We start from the raw sequence: 11,457 nt of genomic DNA, 5'->3' as shown, positions 1-11,457 counted from the left end.
TGTCAACAGACAAGTTCCTGGTTCAGTACAGCCAGACCCTGCCACTTGTTTTAATTTGCGATGCTTCCCTGTTTGGCATTGGAGCCATCCTCAGCCACCGCTTGCCCAACGGAACTGAGGCACCCATTGCCTATTACTCCAGGACCTTGTCCACTGCCGAGCTGAACTACAGCCAGCTGGACCGTGAGGTTTTGGTTGCAGTGGCTGGTGTAAAAAGGTTCCATGAGTACCTCTACGGCCGTGATTTTGAACTCATCACAGACCACAAACCGCTACTGGGCTTGCTGGCTGGGGACCGGTCTACTCCTGTGTCATTGTCGCTGCGAATGACCAGATGGACTATTTTCCTCATGGCCTACACCTATTGCCTCGTCCATCGACCAGGCTCAACCTTGGGGTATGCTGACGCTTTGAGTCACTGCCTGCTGCCTGAACTGCTTGCAGGCCCTACCCCTGAGACGCCAGTCCTTCTCATTGACTACTTAGAGACTGGTCCCATCTCGTCTAGTGACGTTGCCCGCCACTCTGCAAGAGACTCCATGATCAAACAAGTTTTGAACTGTGTGTGTAGGGGGTGGCCCAAGGGGGCTGTTGGGTCTGATTTCAAACTGTATTATTGTAAAAGAGATGAATTGTCTGTTATTAATGGCTATTTGCTGTGAGGTTATACTTTGAGGAAAGTTCAAATGAAATGGAGTTAAAGGGCCACTACCTAGTCCTCTTTGTCTCTCTGACTCCCCCCTTGTAGCCAGCAGCTCCAATCACCAGCCTCAGGAAAGTTCAAATGAAATAGTGTTAAAGGGCCCCTACCAGTGGTGGGTTTCTGCCAGTTCGCACCGGTTTGGGTGAACCGGTTCGTGACCGGACCCGGAAGTAACTTCTGGGAACTGGCCCCGGCCCTGTCGCTCGATCGCCGTTGCTGTCCCATCGCAGCTCGCTTGCTCCCCCGCCCATCTGCACTAAACTAGGCTAGCCCAGCCCGTTGCTCACTGATTGATCAGTGAGCGGGCTGGAGGCGACCCGTTTAAAAGCGTGGCGCCAACGGCCAACATTCCTCTTTTGAAAAGAGTCTTTCTCTTTTGGAGACTTCTCTTTTCAAAAGAGTCTTTCGTTCCCGAGCAGTCTCGCATCGCGCTTGCTGACCGGGTCCTCCATTTCAAAACTCCCTTCCCTTCGCCTTCCAGGAGCTTGCTGCTTCCCTCAGGTAAGCAACTAACTGCGAGGGGGGGCGGCGGGACTCGGAAGGCTAGCTTAGCCAGCTTACGAAAGCAGCCTACACCACACGGCCAAAGTTGGGTGGGCGGCCGCAGCCTACACCATGTGAGCAAAGGTGGGCGGGCGGCGGCCTAGCTTTCAAAAGCCACGGGCTCGCGTACCCCCCCCCCCCCGGCCAAAGGCGGCCGGGCGGTGGAGGTGGCAGCGGCCTACGCCACGAGGGCGGGTGGGTGAGCAGCGGCGGCAGCGGCCTAACTTTCACGAGGGAAGGCCTTCAGGCTTTCCCTATCAAAAGCCGCGGGCTCACGTACGCCACACGGCGGAAGGTGGGTGGGCAGCAGCGGCAGCCTAGCTTTCGCGAGGGAAGGCCTGATGGCCTTCCCTATTGAAAGCCGCGGACTCGCATACACCACATGGCCAAAAGCCCCCCCCTTCTCCAGCCTTGCCTGGCTAGCTAAGCCTGCCAGGCAACCTGCTTAGTGACAACCCTGCCCTTGTTCCTCCAGTCCACTGTCTTACCTGTCCTGCTGCCTCTCTGCCTGCCTGCTCCCTGTTGCATCCATCCATCGCATCAGAGTCGGATCCATCGCATCGGAGTGCTGCTGATTCTCCCTGCTGGTAAGTAACCTGGTTTTTTTTTCTTTTGTTTTTTTTAATGTATTTTAAAATAATATTTTATTTATTGGGCATAGAATTTTTTAAAATACTTTTACTTAAAAGTATTGAGTATAGAATATTTTAAAATGGTTTACTTCAATTTATTGTGTGTGGATTCTTTTTTAAAATTGTCTTAGACTATTTGAAATGGTTACAGTATAAATCATTGCTAGTGAAATAACTGTTACAGTATACTATGGTTGGTACAATACCTTAAAATAGTTACAGTATAAATTATTGCTGGTAGAATAATGGTTACAGTATACTATGGCTGGGTAGTTACAATATAAATTATTGCTGGTGGAATACTTAACAATGGTTTTTAAGGATTTTTTTTATTTATAGAATATCTTTTTTTAAAATTATTTTTTGGAAATTTTTATTTTTAAATTGTTTATAAAATATATTTACTACAAGAAATGTTATTCCTTTTTGCAAATGTTTTCTTTGTGGTGCAATATGTTGCTTTTAAGTGTTCAGATCAGGTTTATGTTTCTCAAAGTGGCTGCTTTTCTATGGGCAGGCCAGGTTGGTGCAAGGCAGCTTTGCCAGATTTTGTGTGTTTCACCCTCGTTGTTTAGGTAATTCTGAGGTGGTTGCTGGTTCTGTGAGCTTCCTGGCACTGTCCTTTATAATTTCCCACAATGCTTTGAAGGTTTTTATTCCTGTGGCTTTGTCTTTCCTTTCCTTAGGGTTAGGGGTAAAAAAACTGGTTTCATTTGCAGTCTTTTTTTGGGGGGGGGGAATTCTTATTTTTGGGTGTTTTCCTGGCACTGTCATAGTTTGTGTGGGTGTGTAATGTCCCGCAGTTATCTACACATTAATAATGATCTAGTAATATTTCCTTGTACAGTTTAGGGACCTTTCTTTACATAATTGATGTTTTCTTTCATACGTTTGGATTTCTAATTTTTGTTTCCGTTAGTTAGCAATTGCTAAAACAAATCCCATGTGAAAAAGTATTCAAAGCCTTCTTGATTTTAATTGTCAATTTATTTATTCCTGCACATTGTAATATTTATTCATTTTCATATCTCTGTTTTTCCACTGTTGTGCAAACACAATTCCAGCAGCTGCTAACATGTGTAAAATTAAATATATATTGTACTCCCTTTCAAATAGCCAACAAAATATCTGGTTTTAATTCCATGTCTTGCTTTACCATTGCTTCTAACCACTAACTTCTGAATAGCTACTTGGACCGACCTAAGTACTGAACCTAATTCATATATTCCTGTTTTTTGGAACCGAGAACTAAATTTCAGAAAAAGGAAATCTGTATTGCTCTGGGAATCTACCTATGACATTCATTCTTGAACTAACTTCTTGGATGAAAGACTATATCTTTCCTGTTTGTTTATATCTTTCCTGTTTCTCATCCTTCCTGAAAAGACTGTACATTGTTGGTTGAAAGCAGAGGTCCCTTCTGTTATCTGTAGTCCTCAGCTTACAACCACAATTGAGTCCAATATTGTTTTATTTCTTTGTCAGGCAGTTAGTATTACTTAGCATAATGAAGAAGAGGCAACAGAGTATGACCGCTTTCTTCTCCAAAAAAACAAGAGTTGAGGAATCAGCTGATCCAAAACAGGCACCACCAGCAGCACCAGCACCGCCAGCATCACCAGCATCACCAGCACCGCCAGCACCACCACTACCACCAGTTGAGGTCGGCGAAAGCAGCAAGTCCATCGATTCCACTGAAGTTCCACAACTTCCTGATTGCTGGAATTTGTAGCAATACAGACACTGCAAGGACAAATATGATGGACTGGCAGTATCCGACAAGAAGGTGGGTTGTGATTACTGTGCAAAACCCATGTTCTTGTTAGAGAAAGCTATTCATGTTTCCAAAGAGTGGAAACATTTCCAGGTGGCACCAGCAGGGAAAAGCAAGGATGTACAACAAGCATCACTCAGAAAAAAATTAAGGGAACATTTTCAATCAAAAGCACACCTTATTTGCGTGGAGAGCAGTAAGCAACGGGAGCAGGAAGCTTTAACCAAATCCATGGATAAGTCAACTGAGAAACATTTATCCAGTGCTTGCACAATATTTTCTACTGTTTACGATCTGGCGCAAAGATGTAATCCATTCTCAGACATCGAAGCGCAAGTAAATTTGCTAAATACAGTTGGAGTGGATGTGGGAGTTGGCTTGCATTGACGGAGATCTGCAGTGAAAATTGTTGAATTCATTGCAAACCAAATCAAGACCACTGTGTTTTCAGGGATTATTGCAAATAATCAAAAGGTGTGTCTAATAATTGATGAAGCCTCAACATTTTCAATGAGAGCAGTGCTGATAGTTTTTGTTAGAGTTGAGGATCCAGAATGCCCAGCAACAATCTTCGTTGAGCTTCTGGAATTATAGAGACAAGATGCGGAGACCATATATTCCGCATCGATGGGAAGCTTGCATAGAGTTGGATTTACCACCGAATATCTACCGAAGAATTTAATCGCTTTCTGCTCCGATGGTGCCAACGCTATGCTTGGAAGAAAATCTGGAGTCAGCGTCAGAATAGCTCAAGACTTCCCAAACATCATCATCTGGCACTGCCTGAACCACTGCCTGCAACTTGTGCTGGATGATGCAATAAGAGAAGTGAAGCAGATCAACCACTTCAAGATCTTCCTGGATAAAGTACACACCACCTTCCACAAATCCTGCAAGAGCCAGAATGACCTTTTCCAAATCTCTGAACAATTGGGCATAGAAATTGTGAAGATTGGCAGAGTTTTGGGACCAAGATGGGCTGCCTGTAGTTTAAGGGCAACCATGGCTGTGTGGCGTGCTTATCCAGCGCTACATCAGTTTTTTCAGGGCAATGAAAGATTCCCAGGCATGGCTTCCCGTTTTGAAAATTTAAATTTTTTGCAGGATTTGGCCCTGATGATCGACATCCTAAATGAGATTTCTGTTCCATCAAATGCTCTACAGGGGAGAGAGACAAATATCATCGTGGCCGAAAAGTTAGTATTGCGAACAATCGATGGTTTTGAAGTGCTTAGACAGAAAAAGGGCAGATATGAAAACCAACTTGTGGAATTGCTAAAAACACAAGCCTTCAAAAACATCAATTTAGCTCCAAATCAATGATTTGTTGCCCTTCCTCGTGGAAAACTTTTGGAAAACATCATCACCAATTTGAAGAAAAGGCTGATGGATTGCGACCATCTAAGAACAGGTAGCTATTGCCAGCAGCAAACAAGTTACACTTTATCACATATTTGGAGCCAGATTACTGGAACATTGAAGATGTAGTCGTTCCATGGGCTGATGCAGAGGAAGCATTGGTTGCATTTGGCAGTATTTTTAATTATGAAATTAATTTAAACGACTACAGAGATTTTTTGGAAAATGTGCTGAAAAATCCAGAGAAGTACAAAATTCCTTACAGTATCAGAAAAGCTAGAGATATTGTCAGGACAATTGCTGTTAGTTCAGCAGAGGTGGAAAGGGGGTTCTCAAAAATGAGCCTCATATGTTCAGAGCAAAGAACACGCCTAGTTGTTCCAATCATAAGTAATCTGATGGTGATAAGTGTTGTTGGCATACCTGTTGACAGATGGGACCCAATTCCTACAGTGAAAGTTTGGCTCAGAGCGCACCACCACACAGCTGATGATCCACGAGTAAAGATGAGGAAAGCTGCAACAGAGGAATCTGGAAGCCTAAGAACAGTATGGAGATATCAACAACCAGAAAAGCAATAACACAAGTAAGTACTTGAGTGTATCTCTTTCATTGTGTTATTTATTTATTTATTTATTTATTTCTTAGATTTTTAGACCCCCCCTCTCCCAAAAAGGGACTCGGGGCGGTGTACAGTCAATACAATAAAACCAGTCATAAAATTAAATACATTTAAGCTACATTTAAGATACATTTGGAGGGGAGATAGGCTGTACTAAGAAATAAATAATTCTAATCCTAAAAACATCACAATTAAAACCCCAAACCCTAAAATAAAATAAATCCCTGGGAGGTAAAACTAAGAAAGTGCCAGGCCAGCTGATTGAAACAGGTGAGTCTTTAACTTTTGCCGGAAGGAACGGAGGTCGGTGGTAGTTCGAATGTCTGGGGGGAGGTCATTCCAGAGGGTTGGGCCCATCACAGAGAAGGATCTACTCCTAGGTGTCGCCCGCTGGCATTGCCTAGCAGACGGCACCAGGAGGAGCCCCTCCCTGTGTGAGCGGATAGGTCGCAGGGACGTATGTGGAAGGATGCGATCCTGCAGATAACTAGGTCCTCTGCCATGGAGCGCTTTAAAGATGGTGATCAATACCTTGAAACGCATCCGAAAGGCCACAGGTAGCCAGTGCAGCTCGCGCAGGAGAGGTGTTACGTGGGAGTAACGTGTACTTCCCATAATAACCCGCACGGCTGCGTTCTGAACTAGCTGCAGTCTCCGGATGCGTCCCAAGGGAAGCCCCATGTAGAGGGCATTGCAGTAGTCCAGGCGAGACGTCACCAGCGCATGAGTGACCGTGCGCAGGGCACTCCGGTCCAGTAGGGGGCGCAATTGGCGCACCAGGCGAACCTGGTGGAACGCCCCCCTTGCCACGGCTGCCACATGGTCCTCCATTGACAGCCGGGCATCAAGGAGGACGCCCAAATTGCGCGCCCGCTCCACAGGGGACAGTTGTTCGCCCCCTATGGCCAGCGATGGGGTCAGCTGGCTGAACCGAGGTGCCGGTAACCACAGCCACTCGGTCTTGGAGGGGTTGAGTTTGAGTCTGTTGTCCCCCATCCAGACCCCGACGGCTTCCAAACACCGGGACATCACTTCGACAGCCTCGTTGGGGTGGTTTGGGGTTGAAATATACAGCTGAGTATCATCAGCGTAGAGATGGTACTCAACCCCAAAACCACGGATGATCTCACCCAGCGGCTTCACATATGCGTTGAACAGGAGAGGCGAGAGGACCGACCCCTGCGGCACCCCACAAGTGAGTGGCCTCAGGGACGACCTCTGCCCCCCTGTCAACACACATTGCTTCCGGTCGGAGAGGTAGGAGCCGAACCACCGCAAAACGGTGCCTCCGACTCCCATCCCCTCCAACCGGCGCAATAGGATACCATGGTCGATGGTATCAAAAGCCGCCGAGAGGTCTAATAGGACCAGGATAGAGGAGCAACCCCTATCTCTGGCCCTCCAGAGATCATCAACCAACGCGACCAAGGCTGTCTCAGTGCTGTGCCCGGGTCGGAAGCCGGACTGGCGTGGGTCTAGATAGTCGGATTCGTCTAGGTGTCGTGGGAACTGCTGCGCCACCACATTCTCAACAACCTTCGCCAAGAAGGGGAGGTTGGAGACTGGACGATAGTTAGCTAGCTCCATTGGGTCGAGCGAAGGCCCCTTGAGCAAGGGTCTCACCACCGCCTCTTTCAAGGCGGTTGGTAAGTATCCCTCACCCAGTGAGGCGCTCACCAGGCCCAGGAGCCAGCCTCGTGTCACCTCCCAGGCTGCCAGTACCAGCCAGGAGGGGCACGGGTCCGTTAAACAAGTGGTGGGTCGCAGCCGTCCACGCAACCTGTCCAAATCCTCGGGGGCAACAGAGTCAAACTCCTCCCAGAATGGTCTCTCAAGACTCGCTGTTGGCGGCTCGTCTGGTCCACTGACAGAGGTCCACCCGCTCCGGATCTGATCGATTTTGTCCTGAAGATATTCCCCAAACTCCTCTGCTCTACCCTGTAAGGGTGTCTCCCGCGCCCCCTGCGATAAAAGGGAGCGAGTCACCCTAAACAGGGCAGCCGGGCGGTTATCCACGGACGCAATAAGAGCAGCACAATATCTACGTTTGGCCGCTCTTATTGCCACAAGGTAAGTCCGCAAATAGGCTCTTACCTGTGTTCGGTCAGATTCGGAGCGTGAGGACCTCCACCTGCTCTCTAGACGTCTCCTGTGGCGCTTCATCACCCTAAGCTCCTCAGTAAACCAAGGAGCCCGGGTGGGTCGATGCCGCAGGAGAGGTCGCAAAGGCGCAACCCGGTCCAAGGCCCCAGTCGTCGCCCTATTCCAGGCAGTCACTAGGTCCTCGGAACGGGAGCGGGACAAGGCTACAGGTATTGGCCCAAGCTCCGTCAGGAATCTGTCAGATTCCATCAGGTGCCTGGGGCGGTACCAGTTTATAGAGTCTGGTTCCGCCTCCTCGCGGTGGGGGATAGCGCCTGGGAAGTCCAGCCGGAGGGCTGAGTGGTCTGACCATGACAGGGGCGTGATAACTAAATCCCCTATTCCCAGATCACTCGTCCACTGTTCAGATACAAAAATGAGGTCCAGTGTGTGGCCCCCTTCGTGAGTGGGGCCCTGCACTAATTGGGTCAGGTCCATGGCCGTCATGGAAGCCATGAACTCCCGAGCCACCTCGGAAGCCGCTCCCGTTGACGGCAAGTTGAAGTCCCCCATGACCAGAAGTCTGGGAGTCTCAACTGCCGTCGCTACGATTAGCTCGAGGAGCTCGGGCAGGGCTGCTGATGCATAGCGAGGAGCCAAGTATACAATCAGCAAGCCCCACTGCCTCCCTGGGCCCCAACTCACACCAAGGGACTCACACCCGGGTATCTGAGTGGGTTATTCTTATGTAAGGTGTAAGTGCAAGCAATTAAGGTCTTGCTTTCTGTGTCTGTCCTTTGTGCAGGTTTTTGGAGCAAAGTAAATTGATAAGGTGGTGTGCAGAAGACCGGCAAGCCAGTGATCCCTCCTCTGTAAGTAGCTGTCTTTATTGCTGGATGTGGTCTGTGCTGTGTTCATCCTTGGGATAGTGAAGTGCAAGCAATTAAGGTCTTGCTTTCTGTGTCTGTCCTTTGTGCAGGTTTTTGGAGCAAAGTAAATTGATAAGGTGGTGTGCAGAAGACTGGCAAACCAGTGATCCCTCCTCTGTAAGTAGCTGTCTTTATTGCTGGGTGTGGTCCGTGCTGTGTTCATCCTTGAGATAGTGAAGTGCAAGCAATTAAGGTCTTGCTTTCTGTCTCTCCCCTTTGTGCAGGTTGTTGGAGCAAGGTGGTGAGGTGGTGGTGTAGAAGACGCAAAAAAGGAGAGTAATTTTCCTTTTCTATTATTTTGTGTGCTGGTTTCATCCCAATGCAGTGCATGCAATGAAAGAGTTCATTTCTGTGTCACTTCTTTGTGCAGCCCATTCATTGGAGTCCGTGATACTGAAGACTGGCAAGAACAGTCATCTTCCTTCTATAAGTAGCTCTTTTATTGTTTTTGTACTTATTTTAATCTTATTGTAGTTCATCCATGGGGCAAAGAATTCAGTGACATTGTCTTGACCACTCCCACTTGGTCACATGGCTGGCAAGCCACTCCCTCCCGGTCGCATGGCTGGCAAACCACTCCCACCAGGTCACATGGCCAGCAAGCCACTCCCACAAAGAAGGCCACACCCACAGAGTAGGTTCCCAAAAAATTTGAAACCCACCACTGGCACCTACCTTTGTCTCTCTCAACTCCCCCCTTGTAGAAAAGAGCTCCAATCACCAGCCTTAGGAAAGTTCAAATGAAATGGAGTTAACGGGCCACTACCTAGTCCTCTTTGTCTCTCTGAGACATATTTCTTAGACACCACTCTGGGAAAACAAAAATGTACAGTGGGGAAAGGAATGGAACAATTATTCTGTTATGTACATCAGTAATTAAACGAACGTGCCAGCAATATTGTGCATGACATAGCCTGTTGCTTTGTGGGCGTCTGTTAATTTTTATTTCTATTGCTCTTCTGACTCCACTTTTCCACTCCACTCTGTTTTATCTAGATAATTTTAACACTCAAAGCTGAGCTTGTTGATCAGAAAGATTGGCAGTTCAGTAGTTCAAATCCCTAGTACCACATAACTGAGTGAGTCCCGTTACTTGTCCCAGCTTCTGCCAACCTAGCAGTTTGAAAGCATGTAAAAATGCAAGTAGAAAAATAGGGACCATTTTGGTGGGAAGGTAACAGTGCTCCATGTGCCTTCAGTGTTTAGTCATGCTGGCCACATGACCACAGAGACATCTTCAGACAGCGCTTGCTCTTCGGCTTGAAACAGAGATGAGCACTGCCCCTTTGAGTTGGGAACGACTAACGTATGTGTGAGGGGAACCTTTACCTTTATTATGCCTAATTGAGTACATTTGGTATAAGTTAAAATCTTAAACCTATTATCTGTTATAGAACTGATATTCTATTGTCTGCCAGAGCTTCATTACAAAATGATACTCACAATGCTTGTTGGAAGAGAAGTGCTACTAGCTATGATTTGTTGGCAGATGATTGGGGGGGGGGGGGGGAATAGATGGAACATTGCAGCAGAGCCAATCTTGGACTAACAGGTCTTAAAGCCTCTTTATTCCTCTAACAATAGATAAAAAATAAAGACTGTTCCAGTCCTGGATTTGGTATTGGATGTTTCTTCCCAGTTCTGTCAGTGAGAAAATGAAAGAAAATCAAAAGGGGGAGAAAGGAAAACCACACCTCCCACCTTAGCCAACATAAGTCAGCATGCTTTAGGAAGTGACAATACCATCACCACTTTGTCTTCCTCCCACAAATCTTGGATTGACCTCTCAAAAGACTGTATTCTAAGCAATCATAAATGAAGAAGTGAAGTAAGAAAATCAAACGAAAGAAAGAGGGCAACATAAAGTAAACATAAAAAAATTGTAGGACTTTCAACCTTCTTTTCGATATATAATTATAATCTTTCCTCTTAGATGCTACATACTGTAGGTTCCTGTAGTCCCTCTTTAATCCTAGTCTTTCTTAACCTTCAAATGCATAAATAATCAACTCATTACTTTCTTCTTTCAGCAAAACCTCCATACATTTCCAGTCTTTCAGAAAAGTTTTTTTCTCTGACCAAAGAAGTCAGTGCTGCCATCTCATTGAATTCTGTCATTGTCACATTCCCTTTATCCACTGTAGGGATTTCATTTTTAATAATTTTATTTATACCCCACCTTTGTTATTTTTTACAAGTAAGTCAAAGTGATGAACATATCCAATACCCCTTCCTCCTATTTTCCCAAACAATCCTATAAGGTGAGTTGGGCTGAGTGTGTGTGACTGGTCAAAGGTCACCCAACTGGCTTTCATGGTTAAGACAGAACTATAACTCAGGGTCTCCTGGTTTCTACCCTGATGCCTTAATTGCTAGATCAAACTGGCTCTCCCATTCTTCATCCATTATTGTTTATACAGTAATCTTGCTGACATTAACACATGAGAAGAGACTAGACAGTCACTTATCTGAAATGGTATAGGTTCTCCTGTTTGAGCAGAGGGCTGGACTAGAATATCTCCAAGATCCCTTCCAGCTCATTCTATTTTATCATAAAAAATCAATCTACCATTTTTCCTAATTAATTATCTCTTGAGTCCCAATAAGAAAAAAATTGTTTTCTTTACAATAATAATCTTTAAAATCCTTCATATAATTTTACATCCAAAATTTCTTAGTTTTTGTGCAAATCCATCAGCATAATAAAATGCCCCTTATGTTTTCATATTTTCAACATTTGTACATTTTGATAATTTATTTGGTGTCACAGATCAATGATGCATCATTTACAATTCTTCTCATAAATTATTAAT

The sequence above is a fragment of the Natrix helvetica genome (assembly GCF_964273705.1).
Source record: "Natrix helvetica genome assembly, chromosome: 6".
Lineage (NCBI taxonomy): Eukaryota > Metazoa > Chordata > Lepidosauria > Squamata > Natricidae > Natrix > Natrix helvetica.
This window is presented reverse-complemented; position numbering follows the sequence as displayed.